This window comes from Eurosta solidaginis, chromosome 5, assembly GCF_040869045.1.
Source record: "Eurosta solidaginis isolate ZX-2024a chromosome 5, ASM4086904v1, whole genome shotgun sequence".
Lineage (NCBI taxonomy): Eukaryota > Metazoa > Arthropoda > Insecta > Diptera > Tephritidae > Eurosta > Eurosta solidaginis.
The window spans coordinates 25,001,746-25,028,786 of NC_090323.1; the positions used below are offsets into that span (position 1 = coordinate 25,001,746).

Genomic DNA, 27,041 nt, shown 5'->3' on the forward strand with positions numbered 1-27,041 from the left:
GACTAGGCACTTCAACATTCGAAGCAGTACATATTTGACATTGGTCCATCGAGTTTCAAATTACATGGAATTTTTATTTATGGCTGTGTGTATGTCACCCTGCCGCCACCTTGTATAGTTTCGCCATGTAAGAGAGAAGATAATAAGGGAAACGAGGAACAAAGAGGAAAAAAGACAAAGATAGGAAGGTTTAGAGGCGGACTTAGAGATAACGCGGAAGTATGTGATAGATAGAAACTAGAAGACAAAATGGAAGAACAAGGCGGGGAAAGAGATAGGAAGATGCGCTGTGAGGGAAAAAGCGAGCTTAACTAAAATTTTTTTTTTTTTTTTTCAATTGTCTGCAGTAAGAATTTTTAGTAAAATTTTGTCAATTTAATTCAGCTTTTTTTATTTTCAATATTTTAAGAAGAAGCCTTTACGAATTTTGTTGCAAAAACTCTGCATCTCGCTCTCAGATTGTATTCGAAAGTTCGGAAAAGTTTCACGAAAATTTCGAACTTTTCATTTTTAGTTGGAGTTCTCTAAATTTTTTTGGAGTATGCAGTTTTGGTAGCCCAATTAGTCTGAGTTTAACGAAATATAAGCTTAGGTCTTTCAACAACAACAACCATTTTTTTCGAAGAGTGTTTTGATGTTTCTCTCACACACAATGGAAAATTTTTGTGTTGTTGTTTTCCTATTAGCTTGTTATCGATAGTTTACAGATGTGTCACCAAAGTGTTGAAGTTTTATCGCTATCCATTTTTTAACAAACTGATGAGTCGTCGTTAACAAGTTTATAATACCTCGGTAACAAAATTTGATCGACTCAGGAAAGAAATCTATAATTTTTTGATATCAAATCAATAAATTGTCGATACATATTGTTACGAATATTAGCAAAACTAAGGAGTGCTGCCAGCTCTAAGCCGATCTAAACAGTGACGTGAATGCACATCAATAATTCAATCATTATGTATCTACTTAAACGAATAAATAATTGCGTCTACACATATGTACACATTCCGACGAGCAACATTTACATACAAGGCAGCAAGAGATGAGACGTCACACACCGATGAATTTACTTATACGCTTATGTGTGTGCGGGAGACTGTAAACTACAAACACATGCATATACCTTATCTGAGTTGTCACAAGAGTGAGCAATAATTTATGCACGTAGTTGTGGCTGGCGATTTTGTAGCCGAAACAACTAGTAACTTCTGGAAATCGAAGAGCCTAGAAGTATGCAGCGTAAACTATAAAAGCGGCGCCAGCGAGTAAGAAGTAATTCAGTTTGATTTGAATTGTCAAGCAGTTACGAGTAAGACGATATCTAGCGAGCAATAGCACTATTATTTTGAAAGTCAGTTTCCTTTAAGATATGAGTTTGGTTATTAAGCTATTCGTTGCACAGTTTGAGTGTTATTGTGAAGTATTTTAATAAAGGCCATTTTTCCGTTATTCAATATTGGAGTTATTTATTCAACAGTTTAGCGATACGATCCTAGCAAAAGGGCAAATAAGAGGATTTGCAGCAAATTCGTTACAATTGGTGTCAGAAGTGGGATTGTTGAATAAATTCTAGAGGACAACAAGGACATGGCAAAGTTAAGTGAATTGAAGATCCCGCAACTGAAGAAGGAGTTGGAGAGCCGTGGATTGAATACAAGCGGCGTTAAACTCGAACTTCAGGCACGGCTACGAGAAGCAATGGAAGCAGAAGGAATTGATGTGGAAGAGCATGTCTTTCATCTTGATGGCGAGGAGACAACAAAAATTGAAGAGAAGAACGAAACATCGCAGACGGTTACCAGTACAGACTTGAACATGATTTTAGCTGCAATATCTGCTCAAACATCGACAGTGTCATCTCAACTGGCAGAACAGCAGACATATATGGAATCGCAGGAGAACCGTATAACATCCAAGATGGAAGAACAGAAAACATATATGGCATCACAACTGGAATCCCAAGAGACACGAATAACATCGAAGATTGAAGCACAAGAAACGCGAATGTCAGAAATGTCGACACAGATTACATCCAAGATGGAAATGCAATTGGAAGAACAGAAGACATATATGGCATCCCAACTGGAATCGCAGGAGACACGCATAACATCAAAGATGGAAGAACAAGAGGAGCGCTTATCATTGCAGGTGGCACAAATGTCTTCACAGTTAGAAGCACAGGAAGCAAGGGTAACATCAAAGCTGGAAGCGCAGGATGCAAAAATCGCTCAATTTCAGGCAGAAGTCGATGATTTGAAGGGTCGTATGGAGCAGTTACAATTAAATCGTCCTGCAGTTTCAGCGAGTAATTCAAAGGTAAAAACACCATCCTTTGACGGTTCTGTTCCTTTCCAGGTCTTTAAGCTACAGTTTGAGAAGACCGCAGCAGTGAACAACTGGAATGTGGAAGATAAAGTTGCCGCACTCTTCGTAGCATTGAAAGGACCAGCTGCCGAAATCTTACAGACTATTCCAGAATACGAACGGAACAGTTATGACGCATTGATGGCTGCTGTAGAACGGCGATACGGAAGCGAACACAGGAAACAGATATTTCAAATAGAATTGCAAAACCGCTACCAAAAAGCTAACGAGACCTTGCAGGAGTTTGCTTCTGACATTGAAAGATTGGCTCATCTTGCAAATGCGGATGCACCCGTGGAATACACGGAAAGAGTGAAGATTCAGAGCTTCATAAATGGCATACGGGACGTGGAAACGAAGCGAGCTACATACGCAAACCCAAAGCCAACATTCGCAGAAACGGTGTCACAAGCTCTGATTCAGGAAACAGCGTCGCTTCTGTGTAAGCCAGTTTTCAAAGCACGCCGTGTGGAAGTAGAAAGGCCAGAGTGGGTAGACCCAATTTTGGAAGCACTGAAGGGATCTCAACAGAAGAATGCCGGAGTTATTAAATGTTTCAAGTGCGGCAACCCAGGTCACATTGCACGTCATTGCGATCTTGGTGCTAATAGTTCCAACAATGTGGGTGGCCGTAAACGCAAAGCTGGCGGAAATGAGCAAGAGCGAGTAAGAGGTAGAGAGCTAGATCCAGCTATTGAATGCCCTGTGATATCTGTGTCGCAAATTGGTAGAAAATCGAGCAGTCTTACCGTCAGAGGGAATGTGGATGGCAACGAACGAATACTGACTGTAGATACGGGCGCATCTCATTCCTTGATCCGATCTGACTTGGTCAACAGGAGAGTAAAACCGTTACCTGGAGCAAAGTTGCGTACGGTCACTGGCGAGTATAACCGAGTTCAGGGAGAAGTGATATGTGAAGTATTGATTGGGAAGGTTATGGTTCTACACAAATTTGTTGTGGCGGAGATTGTTGATGAAGTTATATTGGGAGTGGATTTATTGGTTGACCATGACATCAAGATCGATATGCAGAGAAGGGTGATGCGTTATGAGAACCAAGATGTGCCACTTAACTTTAGTTTGGAAAAAGGGTTCAGCAGTAATCGGGTACTGGTGGAGAAGACTCGACAAAGGCCACGGAAGTCGAAGGCAAAGGTTGATAGATCGAATGGGCCAAATAAATCAAAATCAAAAGTACCTGCGAGAGAAACACTGGCATTGACAAAACCTAAAAGACGCAGGAAAATGAAGCAACGAATTTTCGAGAAGGAATGCGAGGGTAGTTTCAATCCAGAGCGCACTACTGTGGGGAAACGTGGGAACGATACTGATTATGCAAAGCAAATCCGTCCAGCGCAAGCTCTACGAAGTAGTTCATCGGCCAAACAACAGAGTGTAAAGGAACGAACCAGGGTATTGAGTGGTACGATGAAACGCAGGTACCATGAGAACAATAATTCGAAAAGTTTCTTGGCGGGAGATTTGGTACTGTTATACAACCCTCACCGGCGGAAAGTTGTTCCATCCAAATTTCGGTGCAGTTGGGAAGGCCCGTACAAGATTGTGAAGAAGTTCAGTGATACCATCTACCGCATACAAAGCATTGAGATACCACGGAGTAGAAGAGTGGTACATTTGGCGATGCTAGCAGCGTTTAGATCGAGAGATTTGTCTGATCGGGACGATCAGACTTAGGTGGAGGGCAGTGTTACGAATATTAGCAAAACTAAGGAGTGCTGCCAGCTCTAAGCCGATCTAAACAGTGACGTGAATGCACATCAATAATTCAATCATTATGTATCTACTTAAACGAATAAATAATTGCGTCTACACATATGTACACATTCCGACGAGCAACATTTACATACAAGGCAGCAAGAGATGAGATGTCACACACCGATGAATTTACTTATACGCTTATGTGTGTGCGGGAGACTGTAAACTACAAACACATGCATATACCTTATCTGAGTTGTCACAAGAGTGAGCAATAATTTATGCACGTAGTTGTGGCTGGCGATTTTGTAGCCGAAACAACTAGTAACTTCTGGAAATCGAAGAGCCTAGAAGTATGCAGCGTAAACTATAAAAGCGGCGCCAGCGAGTAAGAAGTAATTCAGTTTGATTTGAATTGTCAAGCAGTTACGAGTAAGACGATATCTAGCGAGCAATAGCACTATTATTTTGAAAGTCAGTTTCCTTTAAGATATGAGTTTGGTTATTAAGCTATTCGTTGCACAGTTTGAGTGTTATTGTGAAGTATTTTAATAAAGGCCATTTTTCCGTTATTCAATATTGGAGTTATTTATTCAACAGTTTAGCGATACGATCCTAGCAAAAGGGCAAATAAGAGGATTTGCAGCAAATTCGTTACAATATTTAACATATTTATTTAGATAGAAAATGAAAAACGTGTAACTTTCCGAGAATAAATCGATATGGAATCGATTACTTTTATCTAACAAGTCGATAAATTATCGAGTTCAAATCTATAGCTCGCCGATATAAAATTGGTAGCAATTCAACAAGTCAATAGTTTTTCGATATATTATTAAATTTTTCTTTAACATATCGATAACATTTCAGTAATTCATTAATAGAGTCTCGATTATAAATAAATAACTTTTCGATACCAAACCGGAAAATGAAAAATTGTTAACATACTGAGAAGAACTCTATATAAAATCCATAACTTTTTGTTAATAAGTCGATAAATTTTCGATACCAAATCGATAATACACCGTTATCAAATTGTTAACACTTCTAAAATAAGTATATCTCTTTTTGATAACAAATCGATAACTTTTTTAATAACATATCGACAACCATTCGATATTTAATCGATGGTTTTGAATCAACCGTTCGATAACCAACTGGAAAATGAATTACAAGTATACATTTTTGCACATTTAAAAAAAGTTCCCTTATCAGATTTATTATCAAAGATAGGGGACCTACAAATATTCGTCTCCTTGCTTATGCGTGTCTCGCACCTTGGTGAGGTTTCCAATTTATGTTATACTATATACAAAAGCTACCCAAGTAAAATAATACAATATATTAATATTAGCATTTCCAATAATTGAAAAAATTGTAGATGAATGAGTACTACTCCTATGAATAAAACACTGTTCAAATGACATGGGCAGTAAAGAATTTCTAGTTAAATGTATAGACCACACACACAATTGAGATATAAATATTATCTTCCAAACTGATTCATGGCTCCATTATGATACCTCCATACACTACATCAGAGTAATCTAACGAAAAGATAACAAGCAATTAAAGCGTAATAAAAATGAATATTTTTTTGATGATTTTGCTGTGATAACGCAAGAGGAGGTCATTCTAAATGGTTGATGTGAATACACATTTGCTTGGGGGTTTACTAGGGCTTAAAGTCAACTCACAACCAACAATAAAAGTTTTTATAATAAATGTAATTGTATGAGAGTGGCGGCCACCGTGGTGTGATGGTAGCGTGCTCCGCCTATCACACCGTATGCCCTGGGTTCGCACCCCGGGCAAAGAAACATCAAAATTTTAGAAATAAGGTTTTTCAATTAGAAGAAAATTTTTCTAAGCGGGGTCGCCCCTCGGTAGTGTTTGGAAAGCGCTCCGGGTGTATTTCTGACATGAAAATCTCTCAGTGAAAACTCATCTGCCTTGCAGATGCCGTTCGGAGTCCGCATAAAACATGTAGGTCCCGTCGGCCAATTTGTAGGGAAAATGAAGAGGAGCACGACGCAAATTGGAAGAGAAGCTCGGCCTTAGATCTCTGCGGAGGTTATCGCGCCTTACATTTATTTTTTTTTTTATGAGAGTTATATTTTGGTTAAAAGATAAAACTTTTAATCAACATTAAGTGGCTTTGCAGAAAAGTTACGTTCTATCTGATGCTTTATTTTGTCGGATAGCTGACGTGACTTCTTACGAAACGGCCAAAATCGCCTAGGTCGTTAAGCGCCAATGTACAGTTAGTTGATTGCTGTGCTGCCCTGTCGAAGAGACTGGACCTAATTAGCGGAATCAATTGAATGCTCTAGCCTGTGTGTTTACTCAAGCCATTTGGTTAGATCAATAAACTTTCTCATGTCATATATGAAGCATTTGGACCCTGCCCCTAAAGGTTGGGCAGCACAAAACTGCCTAGAGTTTGGAACTTCATGTTCGCCAGAGCTTAGCACTCACTGAGGAAATGGGTGACTGTCTCCTTACAACCGTCCACACTACAGCCCCTGCACTTTTCATTAAAGCAGATTTCCATTCACTTTGCGTGTGTGCATAATGGCCGGTGTCCCATAATGCTGGATGTGATTCTGAATATCTCTTACCGAGATATAATCAGTAGAAACTCTCTTTTTCTCTGGTTATAGTCAGGCCATGTTTGCTTAATGATTTTGCAAATATACGTAGCGTACTAGTTGTACATTGCAGTTTCCTTGAGATTGAGAAGAATGCCACTTTTTATTGATGAAGAGGTGTTTAACTATGCACCGACCTTTAACAGTACATCAGTGTTTTCATTGCCAATGTCCGTCAATATTCTTATGACCGGATATCTGAGCGTGATGGGAGGAAGATTTGCCGCTTCGCGTAACGCTTTCGTACAGTTTTCGACGGCCTTAGAGAACTAACATGATGAATTGGATGCCTTGGGCGCTGCTAGGCTTGCCATTTACATTCGCATTTCGCAGTCGGTTACCGAATATTCAAAAAAACAGGCTCTCTATATGCACAAGCAGATATACTGCTTGGAAGATACTAGCTGAGTTTAAAAGACGGATGGATCGGTCTGTTCGGAGAAAACCCTCGCACCAAAACCGCAGCCATTTTGGACCCATCAATGTAGAGTGAGGTTACCCCCTCAGAGAAAAAACCAGGTTTTCAATACATATTTCTGTTAGTAGGAAATTATTATAAAATTTTGTCTTACTCTTATTTTGGAGCACTCTTATTAGTAAACTACCCTACACATTTTTAAATATGCTTTCTGCAATTTGTCAAAAAACTAATAAAAAATGACCCCATAAAACTTGAAATTTGTCACATATCTATAATCTAAACTTTAATGACCATAGATTCTTTGAACTTTAGTTTAAAGCAAAAACTGTGAAATTAAATAATTTAACAAAGGGAAAAGAAGAAGCATGAAACTAGGCAAAACAATAATAATAAATGAATACCATGTCATTGTGGCAATGGAACAGCGAATGGAATCCCAAAATAGGTCAAATGCGTTGTTTGAACTTTCAATTAGAATCAAACGCGTAGATGCAGCAGCGAAAAATAAAATAGCAGTGGCAAACTTTAAAATAATTCATCAATTAAATCAAACTTTTATTTCGATAATTTAAGAAAAACAGTTTAAGAATTTTGTAACTGAAACTATTCAAACTCAAATACTTTTTTGAAAAAATTTGAAAAAATCTAACGAAAATTTCGCACTTTTTATTTAAAGTCTTTAGAATTCTTTAAATATGCAGTTTTGTTACTGAATTAATTTAAGTCTAATGATAGCATTAACAGAAAAACAAATTGAGGCAATTTCGATTTAAATTGAGTGGTGTTCGTACAACTCAATTTAGCTTATACAATAGTAAGTTGATAGCTGGTTGGCTCATCTCTACAGCAAGAACATACCTTTGTTCAGATTGTCAAAATGTGCGTGTTGGTATTAGGCGAATGGAATGGAATGAAAACATAAAACTTTGAAAATTTTGTGCGTTGTAAGAAAATGTGTTCCATGTTTTGGTTTCATTTTGAGTTTGCCATCTTCTTTTGACAATCCCTACTACAGTTAAATGAAAAAAATAAAATCAGCTGATGAGATGAGCCAACCATATAGTTGAGCCATGCGTAAATGATATTTAAATCTACTCAATAAACACACTTTACAAGGTTGCATTGCAGTTTGAAACAATTTATTACGCACTTTTTTTTAATTAGCAATTTATTATCACAATTTATTATATGATAAATTGCGTAATAAATTGCCCAAATTGTATAAATTGCCAATTTGGTGTGTGTTTGTACATAGTATAACCAAATACACGTTATAGGTCTATCGCATTTATTTTTGATATTTTTTTTTTTGAAGGGTATTTCAGATTTTTTTCATACAATACTATTTTTTATGTAAATGAAAATGTGAGACATTATTTGGAAAAAAAAAATTCGAAAATTAATGCGAGTTTTGAGAGCGTTAACTTGTACTATGGTAGACTAGAATTGATTCGGCTACAAAATGGCATACTTAAAAAAATTCTGAAAATTATGTAAACAATTTTCGATATTTTTGTAAAATTTTTTCGAATTTGAAAACTTTTTCCAAAACCCTTTTTAGAACGGTTTATGTTCGGCTCAAAAACTGCATGCTTCAAAAAATTCTGAAAACTATATCTAAGAAATTCGAAATTTTAGTACATTTTTTTGAATGTTTTTGAAAACATTTCTGAGAATATTTTGCATTCTCCTACAAAACTGTATATTTCAAAAAAGTCTGAAAACTATATATATAAGTTCGAATTTTCGTAAATTTTTTTTAGAAATTTCGTACTGTTTCGAAAACATTTTTGAGTAGGGTTTGCATAGTTTTCATAAGAAATGAATACTTCAAAAGAATGACTTAATTGCCCCCAGGGAGTTAGGGGATCAGAATATACTCGCGGTAGGTATGCCTGTCGTAAGAGGCGACTAAAATACCAGATTCAATGGACTGTGTAGCGCAACCCTTCAGGTTGCCAGCGCAATATATAGCTTCTCCAAACCCAATTGTGAATCTCACCTATCCGCGGGGAATCTTGTTTCACTAACAGACGAGGCTCTGGCGACCCCCAGCTCCTCATGGAACTTGGGGGGGGGGGGGGGGGGAGGTCTAATGTGGCCACATAAATCGTTCCCGAGATGGTCGGGCTAGCACCTTAATGCTGCTGTGGTACCGGGGCGTACCGGGCTGTATCCGGCAAAGGACCATTACATCCATAACACTCCCCAAAGCCTTCGGGGAGCAATCTTATCACAACAACAACAACAACTATGACTTAATTGCAAAATTCGATGAAAATTGACGATGCTATTTTATTATTTGCTGTTGTACATTACATATGTATACGGTTTTTTCGAAAGTGATATAATTACAAAATTGAATTAATAAATAAACTATGAATCTTTTCTTGAAAACTAAGCGGAGTTGAGGTACTGTGTGAGCAGAGAGTTTTTTTCGAAACTGAACTTAAGCACTTTTTACTTACTTTACGATTTTTACTAGCCTTTATCTTGATGTGTCTGTGTGCTTTCTATTCAATATTTTCTTTTGTCACATAATTTTTTATATTTTTCGTACTGACAGCAATGGCGCAGCGTTTATGTGCTTTACATAAACACTCAAACAATTGATGAATTGGGGTATACAAATAGCAGTGTTGTGTTTTGAATACTAAAACAATTCCGAAGATCAACTCTTGACCAGCGTAGCAAAAATAAATTCCAAAGCAATTTCAAATGCAATTAGAGTAATGAATAACAGGAATTGAATAAATAAAAATACAAATTAAAATCAAACAACAAATGAACAGCGCTCTACGCAAAGAGGAAATGTCCAAAACTGATGCAATGCAATGAAAAGCGTTCAACGAACGGGGAGAATGGAGCAAAGTTATTGCTTTTGTATGCTTGGGAAATAATAGAAAAGTGAATGAGCAAATAATTTCGATCATTAAGGAGACTTTATATTGAAAAGTAATAATATAAAAGGAAAAACCATATATGTAGTACTCCAATATTGCTAATAGAAAATACTCGCAATGTGTTTTGAATTCGAAATCAAAACAAGACAGCCGATAAAATTTTTGTGATTATAGCAGTTTAAGTGTGACAAGAAAAAATTAGGTACACTCGATTAATGAATACAAAAACAAAAACGTTTAAACAGCAATATATCGGCACTCTGATGTTTGGGAATATACCTAGGCTTTTGTAGCAATATAGGAGTACTACATATATGGGAAAAGAAATGCACAATTTTAATATTTTGTGTTTTTTTTTCAAATTTAAGTATTACTTGGTCTCAAAAACAAATCGAACGAATTCGGGTGGCTGAATTTTGCTATATGTAAAAATTGTGAGGCATATTTTTAGGCCCGTTCGACAGAATTTGTTACGTAGTGAAGGCTAAATATTCCGACTACAGAGCCAACGAAAACTTCCTGCCATCCTTGATATTAAAAAAGCCAAGCATGATTTTGTTGTCAAGGCATACCTCACCTTTACTGCTTTAGTCATTCTTCCAAAGAGCCTTAGCGACCTTCGGTCAACTCATATATAATTTATGTTAAAAAGTAGACTTCTTGGCGGCGTAGTTTCTTCTCACCATTACTACTTTCAGTTTACTCTTCAAGGCCAATATATCAAGAACCATCCAGCTGTCATACAGGATTTTGAGTATGATGTATATGTGCCCATTGTGGTAGCTGCAATCTATTAGTGCCACTGTCATGGACTGCTTCGCAACTTTGTTTATAAAAATTCTTATCGGTGAAGTCTCTGAGTCACAACGTTAGCTCCCTTTAGTATCACGGCGTAATCTGGAGTCTGATTGCATCTCTTTAGCTAACAAGCTTTTTCGTGTTTATTTTATATGCCACTATTCCCATTATTTCTGCAATGCAGCTTTGATGTACCCGGCTTTTCAGCACTCAAAAACTTCGCTCTGTTTTGCAGATTTTCAGGTGTGGCTCCTGTCATTCCGGCAAGTTTGCCTCCTTTTCTGGAACTATTTCATTTATCCTCCCCTTCTGCCTCTTAAAGTTAGCCTCGTCGGGTTCAGCCAATAACTGCCTCTTTCCTCGTATGGCTATTTCCTCCTCAATGTGGTTGAGAATCGCTCATTGCAAAGTTTTTATCCTTGCAAAACTCTCGCTTTCGCAGTTAGTTGGTTCCACCACTGCATTCTTAATCCATTCGAGTTTGTGAGAGTGATCTCCTTAACCCCTTAAATTTTGTGCTTTGTTCGGATTAACAAACCGCTCCATTGCTGAGCTCACTGACTGAGCTCACGCTGATAGCGATTTTCTTTGCCACGACATGCAACGCATTCGCCTTTTCGTTGTCAGTATTCCTTAGTGTAGCAGTTTTTGAGTTCACCTTATTGTACGACCACTTCCCCGACAAGGCAGTCTAATATTGAATGTGGAGATAAAAAAAAACCGTCCACCATAGCAGCGTTTCTGGTTGTGGTAAGGCTATAATCTGTTCCAGAGGCAGAAATGTCAGCCATTGCATTCACAGAAACGTCAACAAAACGAAAACCGGAAACTTTCTCTTTGGAAAAGTTTGGATAGGCCAGGTGCATACCTTCAAATCATAGTTCCTGAAACATTTCCTATATTCGTTATTATGAGGAAAAACACACGGGTATACTATACATTAAGGGACGAGGGGAGGAGGTTGGGAGCGGTGGGAGGGGTGTGGTGACCTCCCCGGGTGCTCGCGATTTAGAGGTACTATGACATTTTTTTTAATTCAGGAGAGTCTTTAGTTGTTCGATGTGCCATTTTTAAGCCGAATTTCAAAAGCAACGAAAATCTGCATTTCGTTTTAATATTATAGTGAAGTGTGAAAAATAAAAATCTTTATATACAAAAAGAAAGGCTAAAATATGTGTTAGTTGGTCGCCGGTGTTTGAAGAGATGCGTCGGTCGATTTTGTTCAAACTTTCACACAAGTTGCGTAAACCTCACGTGGCTATTACATAGGTTTGGTTGCGATCGACGTAAAGGGTCTCGAGATATAGGCCGAAACGTGGACCCGAGTACCCCTAGAATGTGTTTATAGAATATGGATAAAATATGAAAGCTGTTGATGAGTGCTTTAGTAGAGGGTAATTTTTATATCCCTGGGTGACTAGGATCTCTAGATATAGGCCAAAACGTGGGCCAGTGAATGCCTAGACAGTGTTTATACAATTTGGATATCAAATGAAAGCTGTTGATGAGTGCTTTAGTACAGAGTAGTATATTATCCAGAGACGGACTGGGACTGGGATTAGGACTAGGACTGGGACTGAGACTCGGAGTGGGACTGGGACTGGGACTGGAATAAAATACACACCACCCTCTGGGACAGGCAATAAGGGATGCAGAAGAATGAGGGAAATTGAGAGAAGAGAAAAGAGAGGAGAAGGAGATAGAGAAAGAGATAGAATGAGACGAAGATGGAGATGGATGAAGCGAAAAAGACGGAGGGAGGAATGAATGAAAGGTTTAGGAAAAAGTGAAGAGGGGGGGGGGGGGGGGGGGAGGGCAGAGTCAGACGGAAAAAGCTTATTAAAATGTATGCAGATAGGCCAAATTTATGGCAGGACAATGTCTGCCGGGTCTTCTAGTTGTTAATAAAACTTAAAAATTACTAACTTATTCTCGTTGGGGACCTCCCTGAGAACCTATGTGCAAAATTTCAAAGGTCAAACACCTTTGGTTTACGAATAAAACCAATCGGTCCCTCAATGTATAGCCGACCCAAACACACATCCAAGCTTTTTTTGCAAGTTTTTATTGGAATCGTTTAACAAGCTCGGTCACAGTGTCATTTCATTGGCATATATTAAGGTTCTTTGCATTTCTATTTCTGTTATTAAAAAATATAAATTAAATTTTAAAAAGCAATAATTAAATAACAACAATTTTTGCATAAATTTGTTTTGCTTTAACCTTGCGACAGTTCTTTTTTTAATTGAAATTTTGGTTCCTTTTTTTGTTTTCTTTTCACCATTTTATTTCCACTCCTCATAATTTTTTTCGCTGTTCCCTCTTTATCAAACTTCGCTAGTGCGATTTTATATGCAAAGTTTGTTCGAACTGTTCTAGACTTTTTGTCAGCAGATTAACGCGGACTAATATTTCATAATAAGTTAACAAAATTTTGCTTGTGTGTGAGAAAATTGAGTTTTATTTTAAACTTAAATATTTGCGACAGTTTATTAAAAAAAATTCTTTGTATTTCATTTTGTTTAGTCAGCTTTTTCTGCTTCCCAGTAGGATTGAGCGCTTGAGGGCCTTGTTTTTCCCCTGTCTTCTGCAGTCGATCTGCGGACAACAGACCTTAAATAAAGGTAATTCTCAAAACATCTGTTCTAACATTTTTAGGTAGATTCTAGCTAATTTTTTTCTACTTAAAGTTCTTCTAATTTGAACATGCGTTGAAACCTTCCTTGGCTGGGAGACGGAGCGACCAGCGCCCTTTTTTTTTTTGTATTATTTAAGAAACAGCTGTTGTAAAGCGTTGTTATATTCGTCGAGAGGGGGAAAAGAGATAACGTTTTGTACTGTTGATTGGAAAACATACGTTCCCGCTTGCCAATTAGTAAGCGTGTTTCAATAATTGATCGCTTAAGCACACATTCATATACATATATACAGTTGCGAACACAAACATAGCAATGGCAATTTTTAGCAAACTTCGTCAGCTTAGGTTTTTTTTTACTTTCGTTAATTTCAAAAAACATTTCCATGAATTTTGTAACTGAAGCTATCCAAAGTGAGGTTAGGTTGAACTAGTCGGTCAATAAAAACCTACCATAGACTGAATGTGATCATAGTGTTACCAGTACTTGTTTGACGCCCAAACGTAAGAACCCCAATCAGAGGCCAGGACTTACGCTATAGAAAAACTCCGTCCTCTTGGCAAATACTAAAAGTTTTCTAGGACCTAGCTTAATTGCTGCTACGAGATCTGGAGACTCTCCTGCCCCTAATATTTGGAGTCTTGTCCGGCCGATCACAGGACATGAACACAGAACGTGCCAACTGTTCTTCCTGCAGCTCGCACTTCCTGTAACTCTTCTTGTGACTGACGAGGCCTTACCTACAAGCATGTAATGCCACAAGGCAGTGTCCAGTCAGTACGCCCATCGTAAGCCTTAAGTCCTCCCTGATCAGAGATATGAGCTAATTTGTAAGTCATATATCGTAGGCTTTGTACATGATCTTAGACATTTTGCAGCCCCGCACTCTTGTCCACGCCTTTACTGATTGATGGATCAAATGCAACTCTTGTTTCCCTTTGACTTCTCCCAAATGGTCAAACATTAATGCGAATTTGGAAAAAAATATAACCTAAACTTTGTTGGTTTAAAATTGATTGGGCTATAAAACTGCATATTAAAAAAAATCTGCTATTCTAAATAAAAGGCTCGCAACTTTCGTAAGATTTCTCGAAAATCTGGAGTCGCTCGAAACAATTTTTGAAAACGTATATGTTTGCATAATTTATGTAACAAACTTCGACTAAGTTTAATCGTAAATTAACGAAAATAAAACAAGTAAGGAAGGCTAAGTTCGGGTGTAACCGAACATTACATACTCAGCTTAGCGCTTTAGAGACAAAATAAGGGAAAATCACCATGTTGGAAAATGAACATAGGGTAACCCTGGAATGCGTTTGTATGACAAAGGTTTCAAATGGAAGGTGTTAATGAGTATTTTAAAAGGGAGTGGGCCTTACTTCTATAGGTGGGCGGCTTTTTCGAGATATCGCCATAAAGGTGAACCAGGGGGACTCTAGAATTTGTTTGTACGATATGGGTATCAAAATAAAGGTATTAATGAGGGTTTTTGAAGCGAGTGGCCCTTAGTTGTATATGTGAAGGCGCTTTCGAGATATCGACCAAAATGTGGACCAGGGTGACCCAGATCATCATATGTTGGGTACCGCTAATTTATTTATATATGTAATACCACGAACAGTGTTCCTGGCATGATTCCAAGGGCTTTTGATTTCGCCCTGCAGAACTTTTTCACTTTATTCTAATTAATATGGTACAAAGTTTACAAAGTTTTTTCTAAAGTTATATCTTGCGTCAAAAAACCAATGCAATCACCACGTTTCATCCCTTTTTTCGTATTTGGTATAGAATTATGGAATTTTTTTCATTTTTCGAAATTTTCGATATCGAAAAATAGGGCGTGGTCAAAGTCGGATTTCGCCCATTTTTGATACCAAGATAAAGTGGGTTCAGATAAGTAGGTGAACTAAGTTTAGTAAAGATATATCTATTTTTGCTCAAGTTATCGTGTTAGCGGCCGAGCGGAAGGACAGACGGTCGACTGTGTATAAAAACTGGGCGTAACTTCACAGAAAACAGTTATCGTCATAGAAGCTATGCCCTTACCAAATTTCACAAGGATTGGAAAATTTTTTTTCGACTTATGGCATTAAAAGTATTCTAAACAAATTAAATGAAAAAGGGCGGAGCCACGCCCATTTTGAAATTTTCTTCTATTTTTGTATTTTGTTGCACCCTACCATTACTGGAGTTGAATGTTGACATAATTTACTTATATACAGTAAAGATATTCAATTTTTTGTTAAAATTTGACTTAAACATTTTTTTTTAAGTGGGCGTGCCCATCATCCGATTTTGCTAATTTTTATTTAGCATATATATAGTAATAGGAGTAACGTTCCTGCCAAATTTCATCATGATGTCTTCAACGACTGCCAAATTATAGCTTGCCAAACTTTTAAATTACCTTCTTTTAAAAGTGGGCGGTGCCACGCCCGTTGTCCGAAATTTTACTAGTTTTCTATTTTACGTTATAAGTCAACCCACCTACCAAGTTTCATCGCTTTACCCGTCTTTGGTAATGAATTATCGCACTTCTTCCGTTTTTCGAAATTTTCGATATCGAAAAAGTGGGCGTGGTTATGGTCCGATTTCGTTCATTTTAAAGAGCGATCTGAGATGAGTGCCCAGGAACTTACGTACCCAATTTCATTAAGATAACTCAAAATTTACTCAAGTTATCGTGTTTACGGACAGACGGACGGACGGACGGACTGACGGACATGGCTAAATGAATTTCTTTTTTCGCCCAGATCATTTTGATATATAAAAGTCTATATCTATCTTAATTAGTTTATGCCGTTACGGATTACCGTTATGCGAACAAAATTATTATACTCTGTGAGCTCTGCTCAGCTGAGTATAAAAAGAAGAGTTTAACAGACGAAAAATTATGAAAATTACCACTGCTATATTCGTGTTCGCAACTGTATATAGCATAACTGTGTATGACATATATATATATATGTAGAAATACGTTCAAAACGAAAAATAAATACAAAAACGACCTTATCAGGCAGCGTTATTTGAAGCAAAAAAACTTAAATAACAATTAAAAAAATAAGAATAAAACTCACTACAAGCTTGGCACATAAACCTTGTCGGTAATTTTGCAATTTTATTGTTGTTGTAGCTGTTTTTGTGTTTTTTGTAGTAATTGAAATTTACGCGAATTTAATTAAGTCGCTTAACCATATTGTTTGGTATTTTTACACAACATTTTTCTATTTCAAACAAGAATCGCTTTTTAATGGACTTTGCTATAACGGTTTGTGGTTTTTTTTTTTTTTTGTTTAAGTATCGATAGTTTTACTATACTAAATATTTGGTACCCATATTGAAGATGCTTCACTATTTTTTACAAAAATGTTCCAAAAATTTTTAAAGGGGTTTCTAATCCACAGGGACGCACTCGTCCTGAAAATTTTGTATCGAATTTTCTTCTTTTCTTTTATTTTTTCTCTCTCTTTTTCAATTATGGTCTCAATTCCTTTTTTCTTCTCTGTTTTAATTCTAATTTAGGTCCAAGTTTCAATTCCGTTCTTCCTATTAGAGTTTTACATATGGTACGTACGGTACAGATGCCATTTACTTTTCTGGTTTTTGTATCATTCTTCGTTTTGATTTGATTTTTGGTTTCGGTTTTTTGTCCGATTTCTCTTTTTGTTAAAGCGTAAGCGCTGGTTCTGGTCTTTGTTCCAGTTTCAGTTCAGATTTTTCTCTTTTTTCTGTCCGACTTTTGGTCGCATTTGCAGTTTCGGTTCATAGTTCGGCTTTCCTCTATACGCTCTTTAAGGTGCTGATTTCAGTGTGGTCTATGTTCTAATGTTACTCCCAGTTTCGGCATGGTTTCATGCTTCTGTTTCATTTCTGCCATTGCTTCAGCTTTCATTTAAGTTTCAATTCCGATTTCAGTTCATGTTTCTGTTATAACTTTAGTTTCGCTTCCTGTTATGATTTCGATAACGACGCAATTAAACAACCAGTATTCTTCCGCCTTTTCAGTTTTGCTCCAGCCTCCAATGCAGTTTCAATTTTGATTGCTGTTGTTGCCGTCACATTACAAATTAGGCTTCGGTATTTGTTTCAAGGTTTCTTTCAGTGTCTGCTTGAGTTTTAACTCCAATACCTGCTCTAAAATCAATTCTGGTGTGTGTTGTGGTTTGATTCCGATTTTTGTCGTGGATCCGATTTTTGTTTCGGTTCCATTTTTTTTTTGCATTTTCAGATTCTGTTCTGTTTTCTTTCCAGTTCCGGTTTCCTTTTCAGTTCCAAATTCCGTTTTGATCCAGCTTTCTGTTTTAGTTTCGATTTCAGTACTCGGTTCTGTTTCAGCTCCGATTTCTGTTTCAGTTTCGGTTTTTTCTTAAGTTCCAACATCTGTTTTAGCTCTGTTTCTGTTTTAGTTCCGGTTATTGTTTTTATTTCGATTCTGATTTCTACTCCAGTTCAAGTTTCTGCTTCTATTCCGATTTCTATTATAGTTCACTCTTGTGTTGCGATGCCGATCTAAGTTTCAGTTTCAGTTCCGGTTTCTGCTTTCGTTTTGATTTCTGTTTAATTTTGGTTTATATTTCAATTCATGGTCCTATTTCAGCTCCAATTTCTCTTATAGTTGCGATTTTTGTTCTAGTTGTGGGATCTGTTTCAATTCCTTTACCTGTTTTAGTTTCAATTTCTGTGAAAGTTACGGTTTCTGTTCTAGTTTTGATTTCTATTTCTATTTCGTTGCCGGTTCCTGTTTAAGTTTTCGTTTATGTTTCAGTTCTGGTTCCCGTTCTATGAAAGTTCCGAGTTCTATTGCAGTTTTGATTCCTGTTCTGTTTAGTTGTTGGTTACCATGAGAGGCAGTCACAACTTTTCTACTTATTCCAGCTTTAATTGCGAAGTCGGTTGGAGCTTTGGTTTCTGTCTTTTAGTTTCCGTTACGTTACGTTTAATGTAAGTACGGTAATTTGTGTTCTAGTTATGGGGTTTTTAAATTCCTGTTTCGTTCCAGTTACGCCTTTGTTCCAGTTACGCTTTTGTTACACTTTCGTTTTTGTTCCGGAGACGATTCCGGTTTCTTTTTTTCAATTCTGAAAATTTTGATTTAATTTATTTCATAGATTATAACCTTAGACCCTTTATGTGTTTTGTGGGCAAACTATCCACTTGACCAAGTTGGCTACACCTTTCTTAGTGGCCAGTTAAGTAAGAAAATACTTCGTAAAAGCTCGTTTGGGTCAAAAAAAGGCAATCTCCCGACAATGAAGCTAGTAACGAAAGGTGCTGTAACTGGAAAGTATTGGATTTAAGTACGGAATCAGTTACGTTCTTTTTACTACAACAAGAACAAAAGATGCTATTCTATGTCACCTTACAGCTACTCACATTCACATTGACCACTGTGACACGCTGCACGAATATTGGTGCACACGAGAAAAAAATGACTCGTGGTATGCGTTACACAACTGCCCTCTAATTCAGATTAGCCTTTGTTGTTCCGTAATTATTCTGGAACGAGTATTTCGTGTCCCTTAAATAAAGTAACAGTGATTATATGTAGAGTATGACATCTTTTAATATGTAAATATGAAACTTGAAATTAACATAATTATTTTATGATTACAAATGACTTAGATGGACAGTGGTACAAGCATATGACTAACAAAACATTTCTATGATAATAAAAAGTATAAATGGTGTAATGGTGGGGGCCACATTAATGTTTTTATGTTTTTCGAAGCATAAAATACTTAAAAGGGCTTGCCGGCCAAACACTTTTGTGAGTATTCTGTGCGCGTCGTCGCATAACATATACATGTAATAGGCCATAAATAACGTACATATGTATGTAAGTATGTAAGAATGAGTTGTAAATTTATATTCATGGTGTTTAATACCACCAATGAAGCCATTTGTGAGGGCGTCAACATTTATTACTTTATGTCAAGCAAGTTTTGCTCTAAATTGATGTCTGAATTAAAAGATCATAAAATTTGAGATGAAGCGTGTCGGTTGAGATTTTGAAGTTTTTATTTGTTTTAGAGTACAAAAAATTTAATACATACTTAAAATCGAAATATCTATGCTTATAGAATGGTTTTTTAAATAGCTTTGGGAATAGTTTTTTTTTTTATTTTTTTATTAACTGAACGTTTTTATTAGTGCACTCTAAGTTGTCGTCGATGCAGTGGAATTTTCAAATTGTTGTCAAAAGCTTTTTAATAAAGTATGCTTTCCCATTATTTTGCATATTGATGGTAGTGAACCTTGATCTTTTAAAAGGTTTTTAGTTGGAAGAGGCATTCTTAATATGAACTATATACATCACTTCTTTACTATTTTCAGAAATTCTTGCATTTTTATCGGATGAATTTTTGATATTTGAATTTTTTATGTAAATTTCGCTTTTATCAGAAAACTCTCCAGGAAAAATGTTCATTTATGCAAAGCATCCCAGGAATGGATAATTGCATCCTTTCTCTCGTACCAAGTTAGGTTTATTTGAACTGCCTTTAAATAAAGACCTCATGTAAACTGAGTGTGGCCATAGTTTTACCAGAATTTATTCAACGACCAAACGGAAGAACTCCAATCAGGTCCCAGGATTTATGTTATAGAATAATTATGTCCTCTTGACAAATGCTAGAAATTTTCTGCTTAATTGCTGCCACGAGATCTGGCTATTCTGCTGCCCCTAATAGCTGAAATCTTGACCTGGCATGCGCATCATTGCTGCCTGCATTTGGCACTTTCTACGTCTGCTGATACTGACGAAGCCTAACTTATAAGCATGTGATTCTGACAGTATTTGTCCACTCTCTTTAGAGACCTAAGCATTTTTGTGATGTAAACTCGACATAATATTCAGTATTAAAGTAGTGGAAAACTACCGATTAACCTAACCCAACTCAATCTAACCACACTTACCGGAACGAACACTAAAATTTCGTCTACTAACTTCCTTTTTTTAGTTTACGAAAAACTACTATCAATTTTGTAACTGAAACTATGCCATCCAATCTCAGAAAACCGTTTTATTTGTAGTCCTTTGAATTTTTTCAAAAAAAAAAAAAACAAATGATCAAGCCAATCTCAAAAACGTTTTAGAGCAAGTTCGGAAATTCAAGAAACTTTTTACTAATATTTCGAACTTTGTTTTTATAGTCCTGTAAATTTTTATTCAAGCAAATCTCAAGAACGACTTCGAAAAAAATTCCAAAATTCAAGAAGATTTTACGAATATTTCAATTTATTATTTATAGTCTTTTGAAATTTTTTTAAAACGTTTTAGGTCAATCTCAAAAGAATTCGAAAATTCAAGTAACTTGCACGAATATTTCAAAATTTTTGTTTATAGTTTTTTGAAGCTTTATCAAATTTTTTAACACAATGTATAAAGGTTTTCGAAAAATAGAGATGAACTTATGAATATTTCAAACATTTTATATAGGTATTTGAATTAATTAAACGTATTTCAAACCAATCTTAAAAACGTTTTGTAGAAAGTTCGAAAATTCAAGAAATATTCAGGAATAAAGACTTCTGCAAGTTTTTCAAGCCAGTTTTAAAGAGCTTTCTAGATTTTTATTCTGTATGCAATCTTGAAAACCTTTACAAGGAAATTCGAAAATTTAATAATTTGAATTTTTTCAAACCAATCCCACAAATATTTTACAAAAAATTCGGAAACTCAATAATTTTTCACAAAATTTTCGAACTTTTTGTCTATAGTTTTTTTGATGTTTTTTTCTAATATTTTCAAGCTAATCTTAAAACCGTTTTCGAAAAAATTCGAAAATATTGCAAAAATTTCCAACTTTTTATTTAGAGCTTTCTGAATTTTTTTCAGTATGCAATTCGAATTGAATCGAAAGAGTTAAGAATTTATCTTAAAAAAACCGTTTTAAATAAAATTCGAAAGATCGAGAAACTTTTTCGCATATTTCAAGAAATATTTACGTATATTTCGAAATTTTTATTTATAGTGGCTTAAATTTTTTCAACCCAAACTCGAAAACGTTTTCTAAAAAAAAACGAAAATTCACTAAGTTTTTACGAATATTTTGAACATTTAATTTAAAGTACTGTAAAATAATTCAAGGTTCGATTCGAGCTCAAGGCCAGAACAATAATTTTTTTCTAATGATAATTATTCTTATTTTTTTTTTTTATTTTTCTAAATTTGAAAAATTGTATTTTGTTTTTGGAATAGTAAGTAGAAAATTTTTGAGACAACCTGCCATAGCTGCGCAGATAGATCCATTTCGAAGGGTGCTAAGCCTTCATCATCAGTACGCTTTAGGCATGCTGCGCTAACCATTTAGCTATACATCGGTGGTTTGTTTGACTGGCAAATTTGCTACTTCTATTCCTTTTTACCAACTCTATTTATTCAGTGTTGCGCCATCTGGTGCATATCACTGATAATGCTGGATTTTTGTTTATTGTCAACTACTTTGTTTGACATTCCCAAGTGCTCATGGTTTATTAACAATTGTTTTTGTTTTTATTCTAATGATAATTATTGTTATTTTTTAATTTTTCTAAATTTGAAAAATTTTATTTTGTTTTTTGGAGTATTAAGAAGTTAAAAAAATTCGAAAACTCGACAAATATTTGCGAAAAATTCGAAACTGGTATTGATAATTTTCAGATTTTTTTGCAGTATGCAATTGTGTAGCCTGTTTCAACGAATATCAAACAACTTTTCGGAAAAGTTCAAAAATGCGAAGAAAAACCTTGACGAAATTTTGGAACATTTATTTAAAGTTTTCTGAATTTTTCTGTTCATGCAGTTTTGGAGTATATTAGAAGCAATCTCAAAAACCGTTTTCGGAAAAACTCGAACACTCGATAAAATTATGCGAAAGTATCGAACTTCTCATTCCGAGCTTCCTTGTTTTTTTTTCGACATGCAGTTTTTTATACAAATTCATTTTTAATGTAACAAAGTACAAGTTATGGGTATCTCAAAGTTCGCTTTGATTTTCGACAGTTTTTTTCCACATAAAAAATAAACTTATCCCCACTTCGTGTCGAAGAAACTATAAAGCGACCCGGGACAAACCTCAAATTTGAGCCAAATTCCCGAGATTTTTAAAAATTTCCCGGGATATTTAAAAAATAAGAAACACCTCATTGCTCATTTCGGCGAAATAATTTGTAGATAGAATGAAACTTTTTAAACTCATTTATTTATTACAAATATTTTTATGAAATAGGCTAACAATTAATATGTTTACTGTGTTTAATGCGAATTCAATATTCTATGGATTCATTTTTCAAACGTTATTTTAAAACACAACACTTCCCCATACAAAATGAATATTTAGGTCTGCGAAATGTCAAACATTGACAATCCTCGTGTTCCAATGGTACATGAACCACATACGGATAGAGATTCACATTGTTGTTGCATTTGCATGCTAAATCTCTATCCGTATCTGGTTCATGTGCCATTGCAACACGAGGAATATTCAGAACCACAGTAGGGATGAATTTTTCTTCTTTACAGAGTTGCGTGCAATATACTAATGACCTGAATACAATCGAAGCCGCAAATATGGGCATGTTTCGTAGCAGGATATAATTTATTAATTTTGATATTGTGAAAATGCCGGGGCATACCATTTCCCGGCGGGACACTTTAAAATTTTTGAAAAATACGGGATGTCCCGGCCAATACGGGACATTTCGCTTCGCTATCTATAACATGTACTAAAAGTGTTTGGGCTACTAAATTGCATACTCAAAAAATACCACAATTAAGAAATTCGAAATTTTAGTAAATTTTGCTCAAATTTTCGAAATTTTTTGAAAACGTTTCGGATACTAGTTTGCATAGTGTCAGTTACAAAATTTATCAAAATTTTTTCATAAATTATCGGAACTAAAAAAATTGTTATTCTATTACATGACTACATACTAAAAAAATTCAGAAACTTTTAAACAACAATTTCGAAATTTTCGTAAATTTTTTATTTTTTTTTTTGAATTCTCGAAATTTCCCGAAAACATTTTTGAGATTGATTTGCACAGTTCTAATTAAAAAATTCATGGAAATTTTTTTCTTAAATTGTCGCAAATAAAAAAGAAATTAATTGACGAAATTTGATAAAAATTTCTACTGCTTTTTTATAATTGCTCCTATACCTTAAATAATCTTTATTTACATCTCTGCATTACAATCATACCTTTTGTTTAATTGCAGACATTATTCATTTTTGCGCTGATGAATGTCATAAAAGCATGACTCATTGCCATTTAACATTTAACTGTTTATATTTACAAAGTTGACGAATGTGTCTCTAACATCTGATGTAATCTAAAAATAAAATGAAGTAAAGATATGCTAATTAAATATAAAAATAAATGATCATAAAAATTACCCAAACATTAAATTAATGATTGAAAATATGAGATAATGACATTTAATTGTTTGAGTTGTCATAATAAAGTTGTTGGAATGGCTCTGCCATTATACGATTAATTGAGTTAGCCGAATACTTAATCAACGGCACACTCGCTTACATGATTATTTAAAATATAATCCTGAAATACATAATTCTGACACCACGAAAATCCTGACCTATCATAACCCAGTTCCGGCCAAACCTTGACTATTCGACATAATCCTGACATGTGACGCTAAGTCCGGCAAATCATCAACGGCTCGGTATAATCTGCTGGGTCCATTCAAGATAGTAGAACCATGATGCTACAAATCCAGACAGCTGCAGCCAGTAGTACAAAAACAAAAATTAACTGCCCTCATAATGAGGTTATAAATTTTATAGTAGTAGATAGGGAACATTTTTTGTACTATTTTACTACTTTTTCACTACTTTACTAATGCAATGTGCCAAAAAAGCCAAGCTTGATATAGCACCACTTTGGAAGAGGGAAATAGAAAGAAAGGAAAATCAAAAAGAGGAAATGGAGAAGGGTAGTTGTAGAGGAAGTTGGAGTGAAGCCGGAAAAGTAAATGGAACAAGAGAAAAAGTGAGAGTGAGAGTAAAAGAAAGAATAAGGGTTATAATTTGAGAAAAAAAAAGAAAAAGATATTAACAGGTACGTAAGAATAACATAAGAGTATATATTAGAGAGAATCAGGCTTAGATACGAACAGGAAGAGTCAGAGAAAAATGGAATAATTTACGAAATAATGAAAGAGATAAGGAGATTGAATGAGCCCTTGGCGGTAAACAAGAAATGCAGAGGGGAGAAGAAATAAAAGATAAAGAAGAGTGTGAGACAGAGGAGAGACAGTTGGATAGGAAGGGAGTCAGAACAACATCTGTTGGGTTTGATCGTATGGCAGGCAGTATTTGATGGTTGTGCTAAAGTTTCCAAGGTTGGCCAGAACTATTTAAAATTAAAATAAAGATCTGATAAGCCACATACCTTTTTTTTGCCATCACACAGTGTTTCGTGTAGAACAAGCTAGCTGGACAAAAACAAAGTTCTTGTTCCAAGGTGTAATGAGAAATGAAAGAAAACAAACAAAATAACGGGATTTTTACTTTTTTATATTTTTTCTCATATATATTGAGTAATTGAAGTAAGAAGGCAGGAGTGGCCGTAAAATGCATTGATTAATTTGTAAAATTCTTGTTGAATATTAATCTTCATATTTCTTTTAAGTGAACACTTTTATATAGTTTTTTTGATGGATCCTAAGCTCGAAGGTAAGTAAAATTTTTTAGTAGTAATTCTTTCGCAATTAGAGTATTTTTAATATATTTAACATTCCGTTATTAAGAAGAAAAGGTATTTTTTCTCTATATTTTTAACTTTAGGGACAAAAAAGTTACATACATCCGCCGACATCCGGGCAAAATTTTACATACGTTATAGTCGCAAGTATTCTCTAACAGTTCAAAGAAAAAGCCATTGCGAATTCTTTGCACATCTATTTTTAATTTTTTTTTGTAGATTTAGTTATCTCTACATATAAAATAGGATGTATGTACGTACCAGCTTTAAAGCTGATATACAAACGGCAAAACTAACTCCAGTTACAGAGAATAAACACGTAGCCATAAAACACACAAAAATAAACGCGCAAGGTCAACAAGAGCACACCAAAAGCAAAAAGGCGAAGATCATTGACTTCAACCTGCCACAACCTACCGCACCAGTCACCAAGGCATAAAAACAGGTACATACAAAGCAATCCTAATGCAGGTATAACCACACAGGAATGCTACACAAAACAACCCCATTTGGTAGCATCTACGCCAATACCTGAATGTAATATAAATACTGCGCAACTGATAACAAATCAGAACGATCAACGACACTTAAGATGGCAGCACAACAATCATCAACTATTCACCCTGTCGGAAAATCAAAAACACAAAGCAGTTTAGTTATAACCGTACCAATAATAATAATAATTTAATAATAATTTGGGAAAAATTTAAACAACGTGACATCAGGACGGACAAGGCGACAGCTGTTTCGATTATACCTTGTAAATCTCTTCAAAGCCTTTTCTCCCGGGAGTGGGAGTCGAACTCGCACCCCTACGATAGTTGAAATGGTTGTAAACGCATTCAGCTACGTCATGCCTGTTGTGAAGTCTTTCCCAATTGCCTTCTTTTTGCATATTTTAATCTTTTACACATTGCATACTTCGTATGCAATTATGTGTTAAAGCTATGCTTGGTACGGCGGTTTTCAAAGAAACTTTGGTTTTTGTTGCTGTTTTCGTTCTATTTATAGAACTACAACGAATTAACCAATTTTGTCTGTTTGTATGATTTTTAATAATCGGGGATTGCCCATATTGCTTTTTTTTTTTTAAATGTATGAAAACATTTATTTGAAGCAATTTTTTAATTTTATAATTTATTTAATAATTTGGGAAAAATTTAAACAACAAGAACGGAGTATTTTGACATTTGGGTTCAACATTCGAAGGAAACCAGATATAAAGAATTATTGAGTTTTGTTCTACTTAAGTACGATTTAAGCGAAGCAGCCGAGTATTCGATAAAAAGTTTAAGCTTACAAATATCGGCATATTCGTCGAAGCTGGATCAAAAGTGGAACACTTCTGGAAGACATAAGGTGCGATTTTTAAATAAAAACTCGGAGTGGCTTTCGGGTCCAGACTTCACATTTAAATAACGGTGGATTCAAAGTTGCCATCAGACCAACCAACCACTTCTTCAGGTAACCCCGGCCCCGGATGACGAAAGAAGGACTTTGTTAGCTGCAGTGAAAAAACCAAACGGCGTCGAGTGGATGACCTCTTGCAATCTAGAAGTCCTGGTGAGTTACTTTATGCGGCAGAAGTATCAACACGTATGTCCGGAAACAGAAATGTTGCTAACATTATAAAAAAATCACAGGAAACCACTCAAATATCCGGCAAAAAGATGACATGTGAGCCAGATGCAAGATGCTTGAGCAATGTAGAAGCTTTAGCATACTACGTAGATAGCAAGTCGATCACTCATGGGTACAAAACGACTCGGAATTGGAACATCAAGCAGGCCATAAGGTTTATCCATCATTTTATAGTCTAAGAAAAGCTAAGGCAGAAATTAAAGTC

At 35.5% G+C, this 27,041-nt stretch overlaps 1 protein-coding gene across 6 annotated transcripts in view; it reads right to left on the reverse strand.

Moving 5' to 3' along the window:
* The window catches only part of LOC137253331 (uncharacterized), a 299,686-nt gene that overhangs the window by 228,205 nt on the left and 44,440 nt on the right, over positions 1 to 27,041 (reverse strand). For 4 of the 6 annotated variants that reach the window (XR_010953770.1, XM_067790068.1, XM_067790067.1 and 1 more), the window contains one exon: positions 23,674 to 23,804. The exons of the other annotated variants lie outside the window; for them this stretch is intronic. The gene's annotated coding sequence lies outside the window, so the exon portion shown is untranslated. The remainder of the gene's footprint in view (positions 1 to 23,673; positions 23,805 to 27,041) is intronic. 6 annotated transcript variants of the gene reach the window in all.